The sequence below is a fragment of the Phodopus roborovskii genome, unplaced genomic scaffold (assembly GCF_943737965.1).
Source record: "Phodopus roborovskii unplaced genomic scaffold, PHOROB, whole genome shotgun sequence".
NCBI lineage: Eukaryota > Metazoa > Chordata > Mammalia > Rodentia > Cricetidae > Phodopus > Phodopus roborovskii.
The window spans coordinates 13132885-13157982 of NW_026126563.1; the positions used below are offsets into that span (position 1 = coordinate 13132885).

The 25098-nt window shown below is 41.8% G+C and overlaps 1 protein-coding gene across 1 annotated transcript in view; it reads right to left on the reverse strand.

The window, feature by feature from the left end:
- Greb1l (GREB1 like retinoic acid receptor coactivator) overlaps positions 1–9948 on the reverse strand; it is a 206056-nt gene extending 196108 nt beyond the window's left edge. The window contains exon 1 of the mRNA XM_051202009.1: positions 9723–9948. The gene's annotated coding sequence lies outside the window, so the exon portion shown is untranslated. The remainder of the gene's footprint in view (positions 1–9722) is intronic.
- Positions 9949–25098: the final 15150 nt, after the last annotated feature.

A 25098-nucleotide genomic window follows, 5' to 3' on the forward strand; every position in this document is an offset into this window, starting at 1 on the left:
TAAGCCCCTCCCCCATAAGGACTGTCTCAAAGGAGGTAGTGTTTGTAAGACCAGAACCTGAGTTTGTCCTCTAGATATTATATACATGTCTTCATGTGCATGCGCGCACACACACACACACACACACACACACACACACTTGCCATAAATTAATTTTCATTTAAGCAGCCATATCTGCTCCAACATTTAAGAACTTTTTTATGAATGAGAAACATGAATCAAGACACAAGTCAAATGTTCAGGTAAGATAGACAGGGAGAAAAGACAACTTATTGGCTTATGTAAACTTGAGGTTTTGTATTATATTAGGTTTATTGTAGTGTTAGACTACAAAAAGCCTTGAAGGGAACTAAGGGAATTCAGCTTCCTGATAAAGACTGCTGATTGCCTAATCAGCCATTTTCTCACCTTCTTTAGTATTAAGAGCCCCCAAGTCTATGTCCATTTTCCTAGTCAATGAGTACATGGTAAATTTTGAGCAGGGACATTTGGGGCATTTCTTTAGTGATTCAGGTAAACTGTGGTAAAAATATTTAAGTAATCATAGCCATCATGGTTCTGGGAAGCAGAAGCAGGCTAGTCTACATAGCAAGTTCCAGGCCCACCAGGGCTACAATGCAAAATCCTGTGTAAATAAATAAATAAACAAAAGCATTTCTCATTTTCTGCATCCAGTGAGAGCTTTGTGAACATATAAATCTAGAGTGTACTGCAAAATATTGAGATAATAAAAACACACTGGACCAGGACAAATTCCAACAAGCTGAGGATGGGAGAGAGTAGCTTATAGATGCTGGCTGCCAGGTATGGCGGTCCACACCTGTAACCCCAAAATTCCAGAGACTGAGATAGAAGGGATGAACAGAGAACACCACACACATAGAGATATCCTTTGTGTCTGGTGTTGACTGGCACCTTTTACAGACCCTTGATAGGTTAGTGATGGAGCAGATCTGTTGCTATTAGATACATTTGCTGTTGTCATCTCTTGGAGTAAATTGGCCTCTGGCTGTCAATCACATCCCATTCAAAAACAGAAGGGAACCATCTCAAACACAGAGTATTGTGCAATTTATATCATATTTAATTTTCAAGGGAAGGAGTAAATAAGACCAAAATACATTTTACAAAACTCTCAAAGAACTAATTAAAATAAAGGAAAAAAAATTCCCAAGAGTAATGATAGAGCACTTGCCTGGCCTGAGTGAGGCTCCAAACCTCAGCACCAGTCCAGAGATGACCTAAGAACAATCATTTTACAAACTTTAGTTTCGCCTTTTTGACCTAAGAATAATCATTTTACAAACTTTAGTTTCGCCTTTTGCCTAGAACAACATTTACAAACTTTAGTTTCGCCTTTTTGACCTAAGAATAATCATTTTACAAACTTTAGTTTCGCCTTTTTGACCTAAGAACAATCATTTTACAAACTTTAGTTTCGCCTTTTTGACCTAAGAACAATCATTTTACAAACTTCAGTTTCGCCTTTTTTTTTTTCCTGTTTTGTTGTTTGTTTGATGCTTTGGTTTTTCTAGACAGGGTCTCTCTGTGTAGCTTTGGAGCCTGTCCCGGAACTCACTCTATAGACTAGGCTAGCCTCCAACTCACAGAGATCTGCCTGCCTCGGACTCCCAAGTGCACCACCACAGCCCTTCAGGCTCGCCTTTCATTTTTTTGACCCAAGACAAAGAAGAGGGTAAAAGTCAATTTCTCTCAAGTTTTCTAAGCAAATGAATGGAAAACCCTTGGGGGGGGTTGTTTCAGAGCTTTAACATAAATTTTAGAATGAAGTATGTGCACAAGTTTTTAGGGAGGTAACAAACTGATTTTTGACATTTTAATGTATATTAACGTTCTGTACTAATATCATCAAAGTGGTATAGCTTATAATGATTTGTTAATGGATTTCCAAACAAATAGGGCTAAGCATTTTCATATTTACTGACTGTTTGAAACTGTGACTCTGTAAACAGTTAACCATATTATTTGCAAAATATTTTTTTAAGTATTACAAACATTTTAAGGGCTGGAGAGAGATGTCAAAGGTTAGGAGCATATCCCACTCTGGCAGAGGACCCGAATTCAATTCCCAACTTCCACATCAGGCTGTGTACAACTGCCTGTAACTCCAGCTCCAAGGGATCCAATGCCTCTCGAGGGAGGGAGGGAGGGAGGGAGACTGGAGTTCATATTTAAAAGGTGGCATGTGGGTGTGGGGTGCAGACTGGACTGTTGAGATGGCTCAAGGAGTAAAGGGTTCAATACCTGAAACTCGAGTAACAGTAGAAGGCTCGTGCCAAAGCAGCCTCTGGCCTCCAATCACATGCTGTGGGAGCATTGCCCCTTCCCACCCACATTTCCATAAATAACAAATCAGATAAAAAAAAATAAATAAACTAAAACAAAAGGCAGGCCTTGAATGGAAGGAGGCAGAACTCTCAAGAGACACATGTCCTTGGCTCTCTAACACGATCAACGATGGTAGTTTTTCAGTCCCTAAATACACCATGCAGATGTCTGAATAAAGCTTAGTGAAAATAGTGCCCTACAACTGATTTAATGACACTGTACATAAAAGAAACAATGCGCCAGGCAATCTGCTCTTCCCACTGCGCCCTGCAGTCATGGCGACTTCCTATCACCTGTGCTACAAAACTGGGTCTGTAGGGTGATACACCGAGGGACAGTTCTAAGACTCGCGTCCATGAAAAGCGCTTGAGTACACGGCACATTCATACGCACCGCCGCAGAAAGGGTTAATCATTTGGTCGTGACCGCATTTCACAAAGGCAAGTGACAGGTGTTGGTGGTCCCGAAACACTGTGAATTTGGGAATGCTTAATCTCCTTACCAAGAGTTCACAGAGTCCCGCACAGTAAAGAAGACAGACAAGGGATTGCCTCGCCACCGCTGCTGACCTAATCTGCAAACTCCCAAGGGCTCAGTCCCTCACCTACTTCAGGTGTTGCTTCTCAGGGATGCAACCCCAGGCTCACTTTCAATTCTGCTCTGCTTTCCTCCCCAGCGTGTCACAATCGAAGGGATTCAGTCCACCAGGCAGATGGTTGACTCCCTTCCCCTTGTCTAGCATTTTGCTTACTCAACAAAGACGGTGAGTCACTTAACTTCACAGTGGAATCCCCACAGTTAGAGCAGGGCCTAGACGGAGTTTGGGGATTTTAACACGCTCCCAATAACACAGATGCAGCTTGAGGGATGCACAGATAGACAGAGTTTATTAATTCACAGATTCCTGGCCCATGATACAGAGTTTCCTTCAACAGGCCACAGGGAGGAGCAGAGGAGGCTGGACCATGGATTTCTAAAGGAAGCCACAGAGAAAGGCTGTGCATGTTTTCAGGAGGGCTGGCCCTAAATGAACAAAAGAACTGATTCTACCAGAAATATTTTCGCTTATAATTCTACTTTCACAAATACTTGCTGCTGACTGATTTTTGCCTTTAACCTGGTGTTTACATTTTTTCTAAGCTTTATACTTCCTGTACATTTATTTACTTACTGTGTGTGTGTGCATACACACACCTGTGGGTGTCCCAGTTTATGTGTAGGGGTCAGGGGTCAATTTGCCATAGTTGGTTCACTCCTTCCTGCATGAGAGTTCTACTAATAGAACGCCAGTCACCAGGCTTGCTGGCAAGCCCGCTGAACCATCTCTCCAGCCCTAAACTTTTACCCACATTATAACATCGCATGTTATAATTTTGCTATGTGCTTCTTTTGCATTTGGCTAAAAAACTTCCCTTTTCGTTGAAACAAAGTCTTGCTACATAGCTTGGGCTGGCCTCCAGTTCCAGACCCTCCTGCCTCAGGCTCCTGGGCGCTCAGATTACAGCACCACCACGCCAGGCCTAATTATTTCTTTCCAACAAACTCCTAGGGGGAAATTTCTGAAGAATTTAGTGCCCTCCAACTGAACTTACTCCTATATATGAATTGTTCTTATTTATATGACCCAACATGATAGTCAGCAACCACGTGGAGCTCTTGAGCGCTGGAAATGTGACTAGCAGAGTTGAGAAAGAGAGTCTTTGCTTGAAGATGTTAATTCATTCATGTTTAAATGACGACCTGTGGCCTAGGGTTAGTATCTTACAGGAGGAGATGGTTGGATGAAATCTTGGTACATGATGCCAAATTGCTCTCCAGAAAAGTCTGAATTTTTTGCCTTAATTCTTAGTAGAAGATAATAGCCAAATCTGTACCTAATTGGAAAAACCACTTTCCTCTATTGATGTTTTATGATCTGAACACTGGGAAATGCCTTTTCATTATTATGTGACGAACAGCACCGTTTCTTCTGTCATTATGAGTGATTAGTTACAAACATTTTCACCATGGACTCAGGATGGAAATGATGCAGATCCCAGATTTGTTTGTTCCGTCAGTTTCTTTTTGTCATTACCAACATTTAAGTTCACATAGAAATGTGAACTTTGGGCTGGAGAGATGGCTCAGCAGTTAAAGGCTAGGCTCACAACCAGAAATGTGAACTTTGCACTTTATCTGGACTGTCAAACGGTCGCCACAGTGCCCGCATTCCTAAAAGGCAACAGTACCAGAGCCTTCGAGGCTCTGCCACCTCCAAACTTTCTTAACCACTGAGTTCATTGCTGCAGCAATAATAAGGCTGACTGTTTACAGGTTCTTTGCTTTATCGTACGTACCAGTGTCTGGCCCAATTCCTGCCTGAATTCAGTTTTAAGAGATTAAATGACAAATAGTAGCTAGTAGTAATAGCTAACTTTCATCCTATGTTTAGCATGCAAAATGATTTTTCTGATGTTTCCAGGTCAGTTTATGACTAATATTTAACTCACAGAATACTTTTTAGTGGGTGTTGGCGTTTCTTTCTCCCTAGAATTATAAAATACAGATTGGTAGCCTTGGCTCCCAGAGCTTCTAACTCAGTAGTTTAGGGTGCATCCTTAGATGCCACACCTAACACCAAGCTCACTCAGTTTGAGTTGAAGTTTTCTCAAAGACTCCAAGGAGTGTTATAACACTCCTAAAACGGCTGTAACAGTATAATTTTGACAACATATACAGATGTATGGACCTATTTTTCTTAAAAATCAAGTCATTCATTCTCTTACGTTATCCTTACAGCAATCTATACCCAAAAAAAAAAAAAAAAAAAAAAAAAGTTGGTAACTAAAGCAGTAATGGTTAATCCCACATTCCAAAACAAAAACCAAGAAACTCCCTCTGAGCACACAAGAAATCAGAAGAGGCAAAACAAGAAAGTGTCCTAACCCTGTCCACACAAGCGAATATGGCAGCACAGGCCGTGGTTCTGCTCCTCGACTGGTACTATAAAGACAGAACCATACCCAGGAGAAGAGAAGGCGATCCAAGACATGATTCCCTACAGCAAACATTTCTCAAGGGTTGATTGCCGATCGCTGCAGTGACTGCTGTAGGGACTAGAGAAGATAGTCATTAAAGAACAAGGAAATGACAGTGAGTTCTCTGCCTGCTTTGTCTTTTACTGACAGGACAGAAACCACAAACTGAGGAGTGTCTAGCGGGGTACATTCAGAATTGGGCTATGCGACTTCACATCTGGATTGGAGGAGTGGTCAGTCACTCAAGAATGGGAGGAAAAGACAGTACACAATAGAAGCCTCCTGGAGCTCAGGGCACAGAGAGCAGCTTTATCCACACTGGGTGTGTGTTTGCCAAAAATATCAGGGCTGCTGGAGCTCCAGAACTTACAAGGGCATGCTTTTGTGTAGCCTAAGCTACCTTGACTATATAAGAACTCTAGTTAGGGGGCATACTTCATGATCCATTTGTAGCCTAAAGATAACCTAATTGGAGGTCATAAATTTTCTCACTCTGACTTTTTAGAAGTATTCTTAATTGAAAGAAAGACAAAAAGAAAAAAAAAAGATCATAAACTGTGATCGCAGTCCTGCTACTTATCAAACAATCCTTCAATCCTTCAAAGAAGAGAGTACTGTTTTCCCTTTAATAAGGTTTATATATGATACTAATAGTAATTTTAACAGCAACGTTCCCATAGGAGCTGGTAAGCACAGAGTGAAAACAGAAAAAAAGAAATCTACAATTGATCTGAAAAAAGCTACGTTGAATGGCTTATTGCACTCTTGGATGTTTGACTGACTTCCTCTACACATCCATTATATAATCTAGTGCAATCATGGCAGTGGAGACATTTCCACCATTCCATTTAGAAAAAACGATAGCAATACTGTAAGGGGAACTATTCTTCCCAAGCACAAGACCAAAGAAATGCAAATCAAGGAAAATGGGTGCAATTTTACCCTGACCAAATACTAATAATTTGGTACAAACTGCTAGAAATCTGAAATTTTCCCAGTAAAAGAGGGAACATCCATATGCATTTTCATATATCATTTCTTTTTACCTTAACCTTTTAGAGAGCTACTATTACAGGCCATTTTGTAGATTATAAAGCTAAGTTCTTAGAAAATGTGCTACTTAACCAATATTCCCATTATATGTTATGGCTAGGTTTGAACCCAGAACTTCTAACTTTGAAAGCACCCATTTACAACCACACTGGAAAACAATCTTAAGGACATTGAGAAGAGGGGGAAAAAGAGAAGTAATAAAGGAAGCAAAAGCTCGGGGGGGGGGGGGGAAGGTTTACCTTCATCAGGATGGTCGTACTTTTTAATTACTGCAAAATCCCCAAATAGAAAGTTAGTTATAGGGGCATCCATTGCATAAGCAATTACAAAAGTATTGCCAATAAGAAAACTGTTTTTAAATGTTTATTAAAATCAGATTAAAGTATATCTGTAACATAAACCATATACAAATCTGTGTACGCATCAAGACCTGGAAGAAACTGAAATGGCCACTGCCATTTTAGGGTAATTTTGTCCTTCTTACTTAATCATCTATGGAGGGGTTTTATCAGTAAATCAAGATTATTTAAGTGCCTTCACAAATGTATCCTTCTAATTTATAATTTTAGCACACCAACCAAGCATTTTTAAGATTTTTGCTGTAATTCATTTATAGATTAGAACTCCCATCTTATAGCAACAATTTTTTGCAATCACTACCTACAGCATATTTTTTAAATCCCTTAACTGAGATCCTCGTAGTGACCCAAATTAGCTGCTTTTACTTTTACAACTTTGTAATCACTCTCCACCCAGAAATCAGAGTTCAGAGGCTGGGTATGATCTGAAGATTAGAAAGGTTTCCTACTAAGAATGTAAGTGCATATTTACACAGTAACCAAAATATCATAGCTGAAAGGAGTATTTATATTCTAAATACTCTTGAGAGTTGCTAATTAAATTGTCAAGATTCTTTGAGAAAGGTAAATGAGCTTTACTTCCACTTTACCAATAAAGAAAAATAACAGTTTGGGAAGGGTGGTTTTACTTAAAATAGCACCATGAATTGTAGAGAGAATACTCTCTCCAAGGTGACATGCAGAGACCCATTCCACTCCAGAGTTGGCCTCCACCAACAGAAAAAACAGATATTTTGAGAGAAAGGCCAGCCACTGTTCTCCAAAGATACTAAATCCTAAGAACAGAAATGTACTTCGAACATCTCAGCCTTTCCTTTATGAGTCTACCTCCAGAATACCTGTATCTTCCTCCTGTCTATCAACAGTGCAACTGGATATTCTTAGCTAGTCTTAGAACACCTTGATTACCTTAATAGAACGTAGGAGTCAACAGAACTTAGAACTTAAGACAATAGAGTTGGACAATAAAACTTAGGAATCAACAGGACCCTTGAAAAACCACATGGCAAATCCAACCCTGAGATAAAGAGATCTTAAACTTGGCACCCACATCCCTCTTGCTGTCTGTAGAGTGTGGGTGTGAGCATGCGTGTGTGGTATGTGTGCTACTGGAGAGGGCACCCAGGGTCTCAGATCAAGTCCTCTACCCTGAGCTATATCACCACCCCTTCAAAACGGTGTTACAGCTGCAATGTCAGTGAGAGAACACAAATGTCTACTTGGTGGTTTCTGAAAAAAAACAAAAAAACAAAAACAAAAAACATTGTGATAAACAGAGTAACTACCATTTGCTCTACTTCTTAGAGGTTCAAGATGGAGGGAAATAAAGGTCACGAAAATTAGCATGAGGAAAATGTGTTCTGCTTTGCACTTGATCTAAGATTTTTAGATTTCTAGCTGATTGTCAAAATAGTAAGTATCCACCATAGGCCAAATAAACTTTTGTCATCACAAGAGGACCTCAAATTGATAAGTGATACCGTTCATATGCAAATCCAACCAGATATGAGCAATCTTTACTTATATTCCAGTCCTTTCCTCCTCTATTTCTATAACGAATTTTCATTTTAACAGAAATTTACACATATAAATTGAGAACTGTGACTGCCTCACAGAGAAGTTATTGGGTGGGAGAGAAAGTTTAATTTGCACCGAATACTCTTCGATGTTGCTGGGAGTTGTTACCTAATTTCTATTAGTTCTCAGTATTAGAGTTTACATCTCCTTTTAAAATACTTATATGCATGTAATTTTACTCTTATTCAAAAACAGTAATATCTTGTTTCCTCTTTTAAGTGAGTTTTCCATACTGCATTTCACCAAAGTTTTCAAGAAGAAAAAAAAAAAAGATCAAAATAGTGAGTAAACTAAAGGCAGAATTTCAGATTTTACCAGAACACATCAGAGGAGCTAGTGGTTTTTAAGCGGAAAATTCAGTCAAACCCTTTTGAACTGCCTCATGTTTAAAAGGCTGTTTTAAAACAGGATTTGAGGAGGGTTTCTCAAGGGAGGCGGGGTAGAAAACCTCACGGTTTCAAAAGTAGAGAGAGGGGGGAATAATTATCTTAGCCAGGGACAAACGGGTCTGATCTAGGGTTTATAGAAGAAAAGGGAACGCGATAGAGAAGTCCCAGCACGACTTGTGCTTTCCCGCACAAGATCCCTGTCCTGCACGTTTCTCGGGCTTGGTTTCAATGAGAAACTCACGCAGTGAACCTACACAGATCATCTCCTTTTAATGAAGGTCAGAAGGAGGACTCCAGGAATCCAGAGACTTTAACAAACCGCCCACCTTCGCCCTGCCTGGCGAGGGCACACCTCACCTTGTTGTCCATTTTCACCGCCAGCTGTCAACGCCACCCTTTGTGCCTCATTCAGAATAAGAGCATTTCTGAAGCGCTCTCAGAGAAATGGAAAAGACGACCGGAAGACGCGCGTGTGGCGAAGTGACATTTGGCGTGGACCCCAGCGAACGCCTGACCCCGTCTGGCCCCTCTCAACTTTCCCAAGCCCGGCTCTACCCACCGTGCGCGCGGACACTTCCCCTTCTGGCTGCACGCTGTGCGCTCGGTGCTCGGGGACCGCTAGCCGTCCCCTCGTGCTCGGGGAGCGGCGGGGACGCGCCCCCTCGCCCCGCACCTCACCGGCCACCTCCCTCCCGCCACAAAGGCAGCAGCGGAGCCGGGGTGACAGGCCTGTGGCCGCGGGCGGCGAAGCGAGGCGGCCAGGGCCAGGGACCGGGATGGGGTTTCCCGCTGGCACAGGCGCCTGCCCGGCCGCACGACTCACTGCACACTCCCGCGCCGCCTCCCAGTTCCTCCAGAAGAAAGTCCAGGCGGCGCTGCCCTGCGCCGGCAAGGTGTCCAGCCGGCCAGAGGACGGGCCCTGCCGGCCACCGAGTCCCCTCGCCTCCCCGTACTCGCGAGTCCCCGCAGCAGCTCACCTGGCCCCAGCGGGAGCAAGGGCAGAGGGCCCGGGTGGTCTCCCGCAGCCAGGGGCGGCTCGGCGCTGCGCTCCGCTCCGAGGTGCTAACGCCGCGGGTGGCTGGCGTCTCTGCGGCAGGGCGGGCTGAGCGCTCAGTTCCCGGGGGCGGAGCGAGGCGCCGCTGCGGCCAGAGGCGGATTCCTCAGGTGCTGCCCCTCCCGCTCGCACCCCCCTCCTCTCTGTCCCCTTCTGGCCTGAGCGCCCGGCTACCTCGCCTTCTTGGGTGCCAAAGGCACCCCCACGTGTGCTGCGGAGTCCTACGTGCACAGTCTTCACGCTTGGGTTTGCAAACTCCAGCGCGCATATGATGTGTGTGGCCACTCTAGGGTAGTGGTGCGCTGGGGGTCTTCTGGGAAGGATTGCCCCCTAGTGCTCCTGAAGAGCGTGGCCAAGAAGCTCAACGATTTGCTCTCTGGATCCTAGTTCATTCAGAGTGCTCTCAAGTCACTGTGTGACTCCTTTGTCACTAGATAACGGCTAAAAGTCCCTTTGCATGGGCAATGATTGGTCAACAGCCCCTTGGCCTCTTGCATGAGGCGGGATAACAGGACACAGACAAACCAAACTCTCTCCAAGTGAGCTCCAAGTCAGAACAGATTTCTGCATCTCCCTGATGAGCACACCCTGGAGCTCGAGGACACTGGCCCGCATTCTCCATCTGTGGTTCCCAGACTTCCAGCTCCCCCTCTCCTGCAGAACCTCCTACAGACGACAGGGAAGTTTCCCCTAACGCAAGCACTTCCTGCAGGCCCGGGTTCTTAAAGGTTGCTACAAGGACCAAAAAAAATTGTGGAGGGATGCTGTGGCCGACAGTGACAGATGGTCGTTCCAGTTTTCACAGTTGGTGGCCTCTGGTATTGAAGCTGCAGCTCATTTTCTTGAACTGAAACGCTTGCCAGAGACATCATGACCACAGCTTCCAGTAGAAGCAGCTTCGTCCTGGATCTGGCAGAAGCATCATAGAACAGAAGAGTTGAGCCACTTTCGGTGCCCATAACACGACAGCCCCAATGAGCCACCTGTAGGTATGTCTTCATTGTTGTCAAGCGCTGTGGTCAAGCGCTGTGGTCATTGTCAATTGTAGTTGAAAAGACAATGATAATCAAACTATATCATATTCACATATGATCTGTAAGTCAGTGCTTATATTCTTCTTGCTTTTTACTGGGTTTTTTCCCCCTTAATTAAACCTCCCACCCCTTCTATTTCTTCCCTTGAACACTCAAGCTCTATCACATTTTTTTTTCTTTTTTTTTTTTTCCCTGAGACAGCGTTTCCCTGTCTAGCTTTGAAAGCTGTCCTGGAACTCACTCTGTAGACCAGGCTGGTCTCAAACTCACAGAGATCCGTCTGCGTCTGCCTCTGCCTCCCAAGTGCGGGGATTAAAGGCATGAGCCACCGCTGCCTGCCTCAAATTTTTTAAATTGTTTTTACATATATTCATGAATACTCCTAAATTTCTAAATGCATTTGCCTTGCTTTTTAAACTTTCCTCTTAAGCCAAAATAATTCTTCCACCTTTTTTTCTCTTCTGGTTGGTGCAGAAGGAATTGGCAGAGAACCAGAGACAACCCAAAGCGTGGGTCAGCATGAACAGTGAGGTAAGAGGTGTGTTTGCAGGGGAATTTTCTTTCTTCTTCTGCCTCAGGAAGGCAGGCTTAGCTGATTTTCTTTTTGAATCGTTTGTTCCATCAGGCCAGCCTAAGCTGTGTGGTGAGCTTCAGACTACCGTGGCTGCATAGCAAGTTACCTGTCTCAACAAAAAAGAAACAAGAAATAGCCAAGCAGATGGGAAACTTTCAGAAACTCCGTCATTTTGTGTCACACAAGTTCTAAATGGTCTTAACAATAATAACAACCCAGAGTCAGACATAGGGGTAAAAGCTGAAATATCAGAGAGACAAAGGAGCAAGTCACAGCCACATCTTACCTGGCCAACTTCCCAACAGAAAAGAGAATGAGCTCCTTTCTCCTCCCGCCTTTTATCCCTCTCTCCGCCCAACCACATCACTTTCTGTCTGTCTCTCCAGACCTCCAGGCCTCTATGGTTAGCTAGTGGCTAGCTCCAACCTCTGATCTTCAGGCAAGCTTTATTTGTTAGAGTACAAACAAAATATCACCACATGTCCCCTTTTTTGTCTAAAATTAAAAGGTTATAACTAATGTAAGAAAACTATATACAGTAAGTACAATATCTATATACAATATATAGGCAATAACTATATCAAAAATGGCAGAGTCCATTAGCAATTGACAAATTCAGAGAACATGCTTCATATCTATTATATCTTGATGAGTACAAAAGGGTGTACATAATTCACTTTCTATTCTAACTTGCATTACCAAAACTATCTTTTTATGTCTCTCAACCTTATACACTTTACATTTCTTTAGTGAATCTCAATCTGGTGACAAGGAAAACCATAACTATAAAGTTTTTAACTCTATCAGAGACTGGAGAAGGAAATAATATTACCTGAGTAAGCAGGAAGTGCAAGCAAGTAACTTCAAAAATATGTGAGAAATGGCAGAAACAGTTGGCTGCCTGGACAGTCGTCCAAGGTTACTCTGCAATGTTGGGGCATCCATCTTCAGCCTACAGGTCTAGCATATCTGACAGACTCTTCTGTGAAGCAGGCTATTCTGAAGGGCTGTACTAACTTGTCTTGGCAAAGTTCGGAAGTCACTTTCTTTTGTGTCCTTCTTCTCCAATTTGGACAGCACACTGTCAGCAGTTGAGGCAAGAACACTTTCTTGCCCAGTGGCTAGCTTTTGCCACAAACAAAGTAAATTCCATGTGGCGTTTCTTTGATGCCCATCATCTCCTCTGAAGTGGATTGGTGCTGTCAGGAACAGACATGTCTCATTGTCATAAAAAAGAAAAGATCCTATGTAAGTTTTAATGCAGATCTAAACATGTCTAATATGAATACAAGTTTAATTTTAATAGGTGACTAATTGCTAACCTGTATTTCCTTATTGTCCTAAACAGTTGCTAATAATAACTTTTGAGGGCTAAAAAACTTTTGCATTATATTGTTAAATGAGTTGCATAGGTGCAATGCCTTGAACAGGACTAGAAATGTATGTTCTAACAAAACAACCTCAAATTTGTATCACTATACTAAAAATCCAAGCCAATGTAAAATATTTAAAACTAGTAGTTGCTTTTTTGGGGTTAAAAGTAGCTTCAATAGTCTACATTTCTATCCTATTTCTATATTCCCCCCTTTCCTTTTCAGAGTAGATTCAGTAATCTACCCTTTATATACAATCATATCTATATCCCCATTTTTTTTTCTTTTCAAAACAAGAACTCTGAATCTAATCCTGACCATTACCAATAGCAACATGTAACCAAGCCTCCTAAACAATGACACATATCCATAACCCACTGAACAACCAAAAACCACCCACCCCACCTCTTGGGAATGTGGGTATTGTGTTCTCAAATTTACTTCCTGTTGTCTGGGGGTGACAGCATTCTTTAGGGTTTCCTTAAAAGAAAAATTGGGGTTAATTGTCAAGTGCTGGGAGAGGTAACCATCATGTGTTACCCACCTCTGCATGATGGGGGAAAAGTGCAGGACTTGTCTCAAGTCCTGGCTAGAGCAGTCTGTGAGGCTGGGTCATCTCAGCTGTATTCCTGACTATTTCTTATAACTGAATAAATAACAAAGTTAATTCTGATTCATCAGGAATAAATTCAGCAGTTTCAATGTGTAAAACAACTCTTTCTGCATATTGCAAATCAGTAACTAAGTTGAGAGGGTCTGTAAAATCCACTGATTCCATAAGAATAACTTATAATTCTGACTTTTAGACAGAATCATAAGGTCTTTGAGCCACTTTACTTAAATTTTCTGATTTGTAACCTGCCTTTTCTGATTTATTTGCATCAGTATAGAATGTAGGGGCTCCAGATATTGGTGTTCCCATACAATGTGAGCAAGGATCCAGTTAGTTCTCTTCGTAAATTGAATTTTCTTGCTTTTGGGATATTTGTTGTTTACTCTCCCAAAAATTACTATAAGCTCTTTGCCAAGGTTCACTTTCTGCCTATAATTTGTCAACTTCACCATTAATAAAAGGTACTATTTAAGTCCTTGTGCCCATCCACAGTTTTGAACAAATTGCTCAGTTTATCATTTTGTACCCCAATAGTGGGTCTTATATAGGAAGGGTCTCCTAACAATTTGTGAAAGTCACTAAGAGCCTGCAATTTCTCTCCTCTAGTTTTCATTTTTTGGGATCTAATTTTTTGTAGATCAATTTTACATCCTAAATAATTAATAAAATCTCCTCTTTGTATTTTTTTCAGGAGCAATTTGTAATCACCAACAAGGAAAAATTTTCTTTACTTCTTCAAACATTTTCTCTAAGATATCTATATATAAATTAGTTTATGAAAATACCATCCATATTAGAAACTATATTTATGTTTGGACTGAATATTTTTATGTATTGTTTATAAAGTCTTGTTAAATAAAAAAAATCACGCTTATAATGGTAAACTATTAATTGAGGAAATTGCTTAAGTATCATTTCCAATGGCTGTAGTACAAAATATTGGCTATTTAACATTCCCTGTGGAACAATCTTCCATTGATTTCTCTTAAGAGGCTGAAAATTATTGTAAGTAGACACATGAAAGCAAATTTTTCTCTGTCTTCTTCTTGTAAAGGTATAGTGAAGAAACATTCTTTTAAATCAATAACTATAAGAGGACATCCTTTAGGTAATAAAGAAGGCCATGGAATTCCAGACAGTAGAGAGCCTATTGGCTAAATCACCTTATTAACAGCTCTTAGATCTGTTACCATTTTCCAGATTCCTTTTTTATAACAACTACAGGAGAACTCCAAGGGATGATTGATTCTTCAATATGCTAAGCATTTAGCTGCTCTAGTACAAGCTCTTTTAAGGTCTGCATTTTCTCTGTTGTTAAAAGTCATTGCTCAACCCATACAGGTTTGTCTGTAAACCATTTTAAAAGTAGGGCTGTTGGTGCATTTGGAAGATCAGCAGCTGTTGTGCTGTTCTTGTACAACCTGAATGGTCAGTGACTATTTGATGGGAGATGTCATTCTGTAAATATGTTTCTCTTATTGGTTAATAACTAAAGCCCTGTTGGCCAATAGGGAAGCAAGAAAGGTGGAACTAGGAGACAAGGAGGATTCTAGGAGATGTAGTAGAGGAGATTCAAGATGTAGAGGCTTGAGATGTGCCTGCCTCTGCCTCCCGAGTGCTGGGATTAAAAGCCTATGCCACCACCACCTGACCTGGCTCTTTATTTCCTTTTTAAGTTTCAAAAATAGTAACTGCAAGTGTTTGTATAACTTCAAAAATAATTTGAGGAAAAAATCCAAAGAATTATAAAACACAGAACTCACAAATATAAGCAGACCCCCCCCAAAAAAAAAAAACACTAATTAAGGAGCAAACCCATCCGAAGGAAGAGTAAGTTAGAATAGCTATAACCCACAGAAAGGCAATTAATGTGACAAGGAGAAAACCTTTTTAACAGCTTTCTACATTTTAGTGAAATTTAAGAGTAACAAGGGTAGGTTGTCATGAACATGGAGTAATGTAAACATTAGATGTCCCTAGAAATTAAAAACGGATGACTAGTACCCAGAGTTGCTGCTGCATATCCATAATTGTAGTACTTAAGGGGCTGGGGCAGAAGGCCTGCAAGTTAAAGCCTTGTATGTACAATTGTGTGCACAACCAACAGAACAAAAAGACACCTGTGATGGTTGATCTTAATTGTCAACTTGTTAGGCTCCACAGTCACTAGGAGACAGCCTCTGGGTATGCCTGTGGAGGAGTGTCTTTATTAGGCCCACTCAGAAAGAAGACACTGTGGGCAGAACCATTCCCTGAGCTGCATGAAAGAGAGTGAGCTAAGCACAACATGCATTGCTTTGTTATTCTCCATGCATGCAATACAACCAACTCCCTCAAGCTCCTACCGCTGTGGCTTTCCTGCTATGATAGACTAAACCTCAAAATGTGAGCCAAAAGAAATCATGTCCATCATAAGCTGCTTTTATCTGAGTTTTTTTTTTTAATCACAGCAACAGTAACAAAGACACCTGAAATGAGAGGAAATATGAGCAGATCGTGTAATTGACACTTCCCTAGCAAGTTCTGTGATACATAACTCGGTCTCTGTAGGAATATTCCCTGTGTTTACTTAGATCCACAAACTATAAAGGAGCCTGAATACAAGTCTGAATGCCAAGTCTATGACACAGTCAACTAAGGTATGAAGTTGTTTCTAGTACAGAGTGTGTGTATATGGGTGTGTGTGTGGTGGGGGGGGGTCTACCACTGAGTTAAACCCTAACTCTTAGATTGTTTCTTTGGTTTTGAGACTGGACAACACTATGTATCAGGTTGGCCGAAAACTCACTCCCTGTATCTTAGGATGGCTTGGAACATGTAACCCTTCTCCAATGCCTGAGTGATAAGTTTAAAAGCATGTACCACCCTGTCAGGCTTCCTAGTAAACTTTTATTTTACTTTCTCTGAGACAACTGGCCTTAAACTCCCTGTGAAACCAAGGATAACCCTGAACTGATCTGATCCTCTTGCCTGGATGTTAGAATTTCAAGTGTGGGTCATCGAATTTGACTTTACAAGGAACTAGGGATCAAAACAGGAATTTGTGCACACTACATTCACAACCTTCTAGGAAACTTTTCAACTGCTTCTGTCATTTTATCTCCAGCTTTAACAATATTTCGGTACATGTTTCATAATTTGTAAATGGTGAATGAATATGATGATTAGTTATGTGTCAACTTGGCTAATCTAGGATACTCAACTATTTATATAAGCATTAAGTGTTTCTGCCAAGGTGTTCCTTGGCAGTTATGATCCACAATCAGTTTAAGTAGAAGAAAGTGTCCTTTAAAATGTGATGGACCATACATATCCATCAGTTAAAAGACCTTATCCACAAAATTCTTCCTCCTCAAGACAGCAACATCAGCTTTGGCTTGAGTTTCTAGCTTACTGGTCTACCCTGCAGGTTTCTGACATGTTAGTCCTCATAATCACATAGTCAGTTATCTAAACTGAATGCTTCATGTATAGTGTTATGTTTAAAATGGTATTTTAGGAGCTAGAGAGATGGTTCAACAAGCTGGTCTTGCAGAGGACCTGGGTTTTGTCCCCAACTCCCACATCTGGTGCTTACCACCTCCTAGAATTGCAGTTCCAGAGAATCCAAAGCTCTCTTCTGTACTCTGAGGGCACCTGTGTGTCCATGGTGTATATACATACCCTCACACACACACATGTACAGATAAAGTAAAATAAATAAATCTTTAAAAAGAAAATGAAAGGTTTCCACCTGTATTATGGCTTTGCTTGCCTCATGGGTATCTTTGATGAGCAGGGATTCTTAATTTGTTTGTCAAGATTTTACCTTTCAGGGTTTACACATTCAACCAAAGTCTTTCCTCCAAAGTCTTAAAGACACTCACCTAGGTTTTCTTTTTTTCCCTCCAAGACTTAATTCACTGTGTGTGTGTGTGTGTGTGTGTGTGTGTGTGTGTGTGTGTGTGTGTGTGCGCGTGTGTTGTGTACTTGCATGGTACCCATGGAAATCAGAAGGTGTCATCGGATCTTTTGGAGCTGGATTCGCAGGCAGCTATGAGCCACCCAAGGCCATGGATGCTATCGATCGAGAGTCCCAGTTCTTTCAAGAGCAGCAGCTGTGTTTAACCACTGAGTTTTCTCTGCAGTCTTCTCACCTAGCTTTTCACAAAGCTTAAAACGTTTTCATTTCAGCCAGACATAGTGTACACACCCAGGACTACATAGAGAAACCCTGTCTCAAAAAAATGAAACAGTTTTCATTTTTACGTTTAACAACAATTTCTCCTCCCCTCCTGCTCCTCCTTCTTGTTCTTATTCTCCTCTTGCTGCTCCTCCTCTTCCTCCTCCCTCTCCTCTTCTTCTTTTTCCTTTCTCCTTCTTCTCCTTCTCCTCTTATCTGTATCCTTCTTCAGGGTTTCTCTGTGTGGTCCTGGCTGTTCTGGAACTCACTCTGTAGACCACGCTGCCCTCAGTCTGAGAGATCCACCTGCCTCTGCCCCCTAAGTTCCCTGGAACTGGAGCACAGGGCAGTCATGAGCTGCCATGTGGGTGCTGGGAATTGAACCGGGCCCTCTGGAAGAACATCCAGTGCCATCTCTCCAGCCCTTGAAGAAGTCATTCTTATTCCCTGATTTAAAATGGCTCACAGTGCTTTACTCCTTTGCATTATTTTATTTTGCTTTAGGATATCCTTACTACCTGTTGGTTTATTAGAGATTTGTTTGTGTATTGTCAGTCTCCTGCACTAGACTCTGTGCCTTATGAGGAAAGAGTTCCCCACAGCTTTTGTTTGTGTTAAAACTTCAACACCTAACTGTGATTGCCATAAGACAAAAACACAATAAATATTCATGGGAGGGATGAATGGTTGGGTGGGTGGCTGGATGGCTGGCTGGCTGGCTGGATGGGTCTATGGATGGATGGATTATGGATGGATACTGATCAACTCATTCATTTATAAATGGAGGAATGAATTCCAGGACCTTACCCATGCCAGGTGACTACTCTAACACTGGGCTACACCCCCAACCCCTCTGTTTCATTGTATAGTTTTTGGTTTTATATTATACTATCAAGTCTCACTCTGCTCCATAGTTACCAGGCATCTCGTGCAGGGCTTTGCATTTCATACTGAGCAAGTTGATATTTGTTAAACAATTAAGCCACATGAATACAGATCTATTGTATTTCTTCCCCCCTTCTAAATACTTCAAGGGACTTTTTTTCACATGAAATTGTTGTATTAGCAAAACAAAAAGGTAAATTTTTCTAGTTACTAAATGTTGACCAATTCTCAAAAATTATTTAAGGTAATAATGTTTCCCCATATGACAGGTAAGAAAGTATAAGTTTAGAGAAATTAAGTACTTTTCCCACAAAAGTTATATGTTAAGTATACTCCTCTGTGTGCTTAGAAATATTCTTCATTTTTGCTTTTTTGTTTATCAAGACAGGGTTTCCCTGTGTAGCCCTGGCTGTCCTGGAACTCACTCTGAAGACCAGGCTGGCCTCAAACTCATGTGCAGCCAGCACCCAGCTCTATTTTACAATTGTTAAGTGAATGTGTTGTAAAATTCCAATGAAGAAAAAGAAATTTTTTTTTGTCCTTTCCTCCTTGTCTCCTAGTCCCTCCTATCTTCCTTTCCTATTTGCCAACAGTGCTTTATTCATTAACCAATATGAGAAACATATTTACAGAATGACATCTCTCATCAGTTTTGTTTTGGAGACAGGATTTTTCTGTGTAACTTCCTGAAACTCACTTTGTAGACCAGGCTGGCCTTGAACTCACAGAGTTCAAGAGATTAAAGGCATGAGCCACTACTAAGCAAAGAAATAAAAACAAAACCAAAAAAACCACAACCACCATTTAAAAAATAAAGTTGCAGAGTAAATTTCACTTTACAATTTGATGGCCAAATAGGATATATGAGAGAGAGTGGAAACCGGTGGTCACAGGAAGCAGAGAGGAGGGCTCATGGATGCTGAGACCTCCCTCCGTTCTGATAAATGTAGCCTGAGGTGCTTAGAGAGCTGGCTTCTACTGAAAGTAAGATAGGATGCCTGTTTTGAAGGGGATGGTAGCATAAGCCTGTAAATCTAGCACTTGGGAGTCTGAGACAAAGTCTTTCAAGTCCTAGGCCAGCCTGGGCTTTAAAACTTCCTTCTTTCCTTCCTCCCTCCCCCCTTCGCCCTCCCTCTTTCCTTCCCTCCTTCTTTTCCTCTCCTCCTTCTTCCCTCCCTCCCTTTCTTCAACCATAGGTCTATTTCTAGTAAAACTCTTGTCCTATCCCGTAGGTTTTATAGCTTGAAAGCTAACCTATACCCATGAATCCCTGAACAGCAACTAGCCACAATTCATACACCAGTGGAGGACTTCTAGTCATGTGGAATTGATGATCCACTAAATATCTTTAGGTTAAAAAAAAAAAAAAAAAGTATCTGGGGGAGGGGAGGGGGAGGGGGAGGGGTTGGGAGGAGTGGAGGGAGAGGAAACTGCAGTCAGGATATAATATATGAGAGAAAACACTTTTTAAAAGTGGGGAGAATGTATTCCCAGAACTCCGCCTCCCTGCTGCTAAAATAAATAAATTCTCTACCCCAGCATTCCAGAGTGGAGTTAGGTTCCTTAAGGTCAAGGGTAGGGCCAATCAGCAGGGGTCATACAAAACCCCAGAAGCCAACCTTTCAGTAAGAAGTTAAGTTCTTTTCTAATGTAAAAGCAAGTGTTTTGCAGGGTCTCAAAGAAGCAAGTGTGACTTGCATTTTCTCAGGAGGGAGAACACAGACCCCCCCCCCGCCCCGCCCCGCCCCACCCCCCTTTGGCTCTTATCAGAAGGCGGAATCAAAACCAATACTCCCAGAGTCTTTAATTAGAAAGGTTACTTACTCTAGCTATAACCATTGTTTCAACCAGGCGTTCCCACCACAGATCCCACAGTCACTTAGGGGGCAAATGTTGAAACTGTCTGAGGAAACAACTACAGTTTGACTTGGGTTATGTTCTTCCCAGCATGGAATATGTGAAAAATCATATTCTTGTAAGTTCTAAGTGAAATTAGTTTTTAAGAACCCGCTTATCGTCAAAAGCTCCAAAGATACACTTACAAATTCAGAGCAGGCTATTCTATTTCTCTAATTGAGTTTTTAACAGTCCTGTGCCACAATTCAGGAGAGGGCCTGCTGTGGACATGCATTTGGAAGACTGTGTGTTCTGCCCTCATCTGGGATACTCACGGTCCGGGCAATTATTAAGAGACCCACAAAACTCTGCCTACAACTAAAGACAAGTTGTTTACTCCAAAGACGTGAATCGCACATGGCCACTGAGCTCCTCTGTGCGCGCCACCTGCTACCATCTCAGAGAGCCTCTCTGGGAATAACTGATTTTGAACAATGCCTTTATTTCCATATGTATGTATGTAATACATATGTGTGTGTGTGTCCAAGAGTAAGATTGATTTGTTTAAGGAAACAGTCTTTTGCCTGAGAAACTCACAAGTAGGGAAGCTACACTGTATTTTTATTTATTTTTTATTACTTTTTATATTCCAACCCCAGTTCCCCCTCCCTCCTCTCCTCCCACTCCCCCCACTTACCCCCTATCTCCCATCTGCTCCTCGGAGAGAGTATTTTTATTTTAAGTCAACTAAAATTATTTCCTCCTTGTTGAAATTTTGCTTTGAAGGATTAGTGAGCATATGCAAAAGTTGCCTTGGCTTTTGTAGCTCAATTTTTAGTGAAAAATGGCATGCAATGTAGTCTGGATTATCCCTTAATTAGGATTGTGTAAATAGTGTACACTGTAGTCTGGGTTATCCTTTAATTAGAATTGTGTAAATAGGGCACTGTAGTCTGGGTTAACCCTTAATTAGGATTGTGTAAATAGTGTGCACTGTAGCCTGAGTTAACCCTTAATTAGGATTGTGTAAGCCAGATAACTCAGTTATAGATGCAAATTAAGTTGTTTAGGGGTATGCTTTATCTGTGTGTGACCTCTTAACAAAAGGCTAATCTAAGTGTCACCACAACAGCCCTTTTGATGTCATAGCTTCCCACTCCCCTGTGAAGCTTTCCCTGCCACCCCTACTCATGTGACTTGGCCCTTCTCTAATCAATATGTAATGAAATTCTATCTTCTCTTGTTATGTACCGGCCTATGTATACACCTTACCTTTCTAAGTAGATTGAAAGAGTCACCTTAGACACGTATAGGATCTCAAGAAATACTTCTGAATGACTCACAAATGGCCAAGGAAAGGAGAGGAGTGGCCTGCGGAGGACTGGAGGGGAGCCTGGCCACTTTCCATTTTACCTTCTGTGCAGGGCTCTCCCTCCCTCCTCATCTGCTAGCCATCCCTCCTGGCAATTTTCTGGGTGTCTGCGAAGTGCTAGGCTGCTGCTCTTGCTTGAGGGCCATTGCCTGGCCCTGCCAACATTCCAGTGACTCAGTGAACTGCTTATCAAATCAGCAGACGAGGGAGCTGGCACAGCAGGCCAAGTCTGTCTATCCATCAAATGCGCCTTAATGATAGAACACAAGTGTAATGCTGCTTCTGCATGTTTCTTCTGAGTCTTCGGGTATGTTTCCCCAAAGCACACTGTCTCTCTCTGAGGAGGTGACCCCAGGGTACAGCCCCAGTTCTAAGGACCCTTTGAGTTTCTTTAAACAAAAGACCATAGAGAAGTTGAAAAGGAAAAAAGGAAACACTTTATCCCTCTTTGTTTCAGGTGATTCAGGCTGACTTTGGTCAGGGGACAAACTCTACTCAAAAGTTTAAACACACTCAGGCCCCACTGAGTGGTACCCATATCTTCCAGGGATCACCATTGTTGCTACCTGTGTATCCTTGATAGACAGAAGCTGGTATTATCAGATAATTAATTCTTTTGTCAACGATTTTGTGACTTAATTTTCAGTCACCATGTCCTCAGCATTGCTGTGGCACCATGGGATAAAACAAGATATACAAAGTGATATTCCTTCCCTCTAGGAACTTACAGCTTACTATCGTGAGATGAGAGTAACATTGAACACAGTAGTGAACAATATGAAATGATGTATATGGTCCAGCCCTGACTTGAGAGCCTGGGACTTTATAACTTCTCTAGAAACTCAGCAAAGGTGGAGAAGTCACCAGCAGTCCTTGTAACAGCAGGAGATTTAATGAAGAAAATGTGACAGGTGCTGAACACTGAAGACAGGACTAAATTTGGGAGAAAAGAGGTAGGCAGGCCACGCTTGCCTCGAACTTGCTATAGTGCTGAGAACGTCCTTAAACCCCCATCTTCTTGTCTCCAGCTCATTTTGTTAATTCTTAAAAACCCTCCAGTTTTTAAGTTCTACAAGACAGAATTTATAAACAAAGGCATTTCTAACCATGCTTAGTGGAACATTCCGGTAATCTTACCATTGAGAAAGCTGAAACCAAAGGGTTGTGAGTTTGAATTCAGCCTACATACTGAGACTCTGTCTCAAAAACAAAACAACAAAGAGCACACTCCCAATCACTCAGCTACTGGTTTTTTAAGTTGTCTTTCTTATATAGCTAGTTTAATGGTTCATAAATTTTGTCAATTTTCCATTATCCACCATATTATACATATATATGACAATAATTTATCTGATTAGCTTTAACGTTTTAATGACATTGATATAATTTACTAATAAAATCAAAATGTTTATTGCATGTTGAGTCCTGTGTTGGGGGCTGGGGATAAATAATCAATTTCCTCTCCCTTTCAACTTCACTTAATTTGTTTTTTGAAATAGGGTTTCTCTGTGTAGCCCTGGCTGTCCTAGAACTAGCTCTGTAGACCAGGCTGGCCTGGAACTCACAGAGATTCATTTGCCTCTGCCTCCTGAGTGCTGGGATTACAAAGGGACTATAATTATACTGTGTTTCATCAACAAAACAAGGAAACTTTAGGAAAATCGTACAGCATGGAAGACTGCTTCAGACTGGAAGGGCAGTGACAGATTTCTTGAAGAAGTCATAGGCCAAGTCCAGATCTGAGTACGTAGCTAAAGGTAGAGGGATCGGGAAGAGGGTCTAAGGGCAGAAAGGCGGCTGATGTCCTTGCAGGGGAAAGGGAGATGAGACCGAACCGGGTCATGTTTATTTATCTACATTATAGTATGTTACGAGTTACAATGAGCTGAGTCAGTCAGTTACCCTTGCCTATAGTCTCAGGAATTCAGTTTGAAACAGAAAGGTTTGAGAGCAGCCTGAACAACATGAGCTCTTATCTCAAACAACAACAGTACTTAGCAATAATGAAATTTAAATGTTTCCTTTAATTACAAGGCAAGTGGGAATTCAGTCTTTCTTACGAGGATAGCGAGGATAGCGGCCATAGAAGACAAACAAGAGTGACTCACTGCTTCACTCTGCTGTCTCACAGCAGATGCCTTCAGGAACAAACACAACTTTCTGCTCAGCTAAGCTAGCTGCTGCTTCTTTCCCAGTCAGGGGTTCTCTGTGGAGCCTCGATCTGTAGACCAGGCTGGCCTCGAACTCACAGAGCTCCGCCTGCCCCTGCCTCCCAAGTGCTGGCATCAAAGGCGGGCGCCACCACCGCCCAGCAAAGCTCACCATTTCTGAGATGACAGAGTCGTATGTGAGTTGCCAGCACCTTTCAGAGGCAGGACAGTGAGGTACTTAGGCAAGGAATTTCAGAACCACATTTGCTTCTGCCTTTCAAATTCTGTTGCAAATTCTTGCTAGAGCCAAAATATTTTAAATTAAAAATTAAATCATATTAAGAAATACTGTGATCCATCTCAGCAATGGTGGGTCTTCAATATCTCCCACATCCATAGATTATCTATCATTCATGACATTATTCAATTGGTATTTGATATTTAATTACCCATTCTAATTTATACAGTAATCTCCCAATGCCTACACCAAAAATTACAGCTGGCGCTGGAGAGATGCCTCACTGACTGCTCTTGCAGAGACCAGTGTTGTGTTCCCTGCACCCACATGGCAGCATACAGCCTGTAACTCCAGTTCTGTAGGTCTGGAGTCCTCCTCTGGCCGTCATGGGCCCTGTATGTACATGATACACATATATGCATGCATGCAAATACTCCTACGTATAAAATAAAGACAAACATTTTAAACAATTGCAATCAAAATGTTTTCACTTCTACTCACTGGGCATGGGCACATGTGTATGGAAATCAGAGGACAACTTGCTGGTGTAAGTTCTTCTATGATGAAGGTTCTGGAATCAAACTCAGGAGTTCAGGTTTGGTGATAGGAGATTTTACCCATTGAGAAATCTTGCAAACTGCAAATTTCTGTTTGGCTTTCCAGGCTTTCAAGGTCTGCTCCAATTCATCTGTGGACTTCACCCTCCCCCGCACTCCACTTCCACTGACTTTGACCATATTTCTATTACCCTCTACCCACAACACGCACACTCTCATCTCAGGGGTTTCCTACCAATGCTTCCCTACCTGAAGTCCCCACCCTTACACTTTATCCTCATTCAGTCTTTCTTGCTCATTATTCGGTCTCCATTATCTCCTACTCCAGAGGAAATTAACCTCTGCATTTGCTAATATTACATAGCGTCTCTCCGGGCATTTCATCGTCTGCTTTGTCTTTATAGGTGCTGGCTGTCACCAATCAGACTAATTTACAGCGAGTTTAACTCTACCATGAACTGCCGCCCCCCTTTACTGTTCTTTATTCTTTGCATTTGTCAGGACT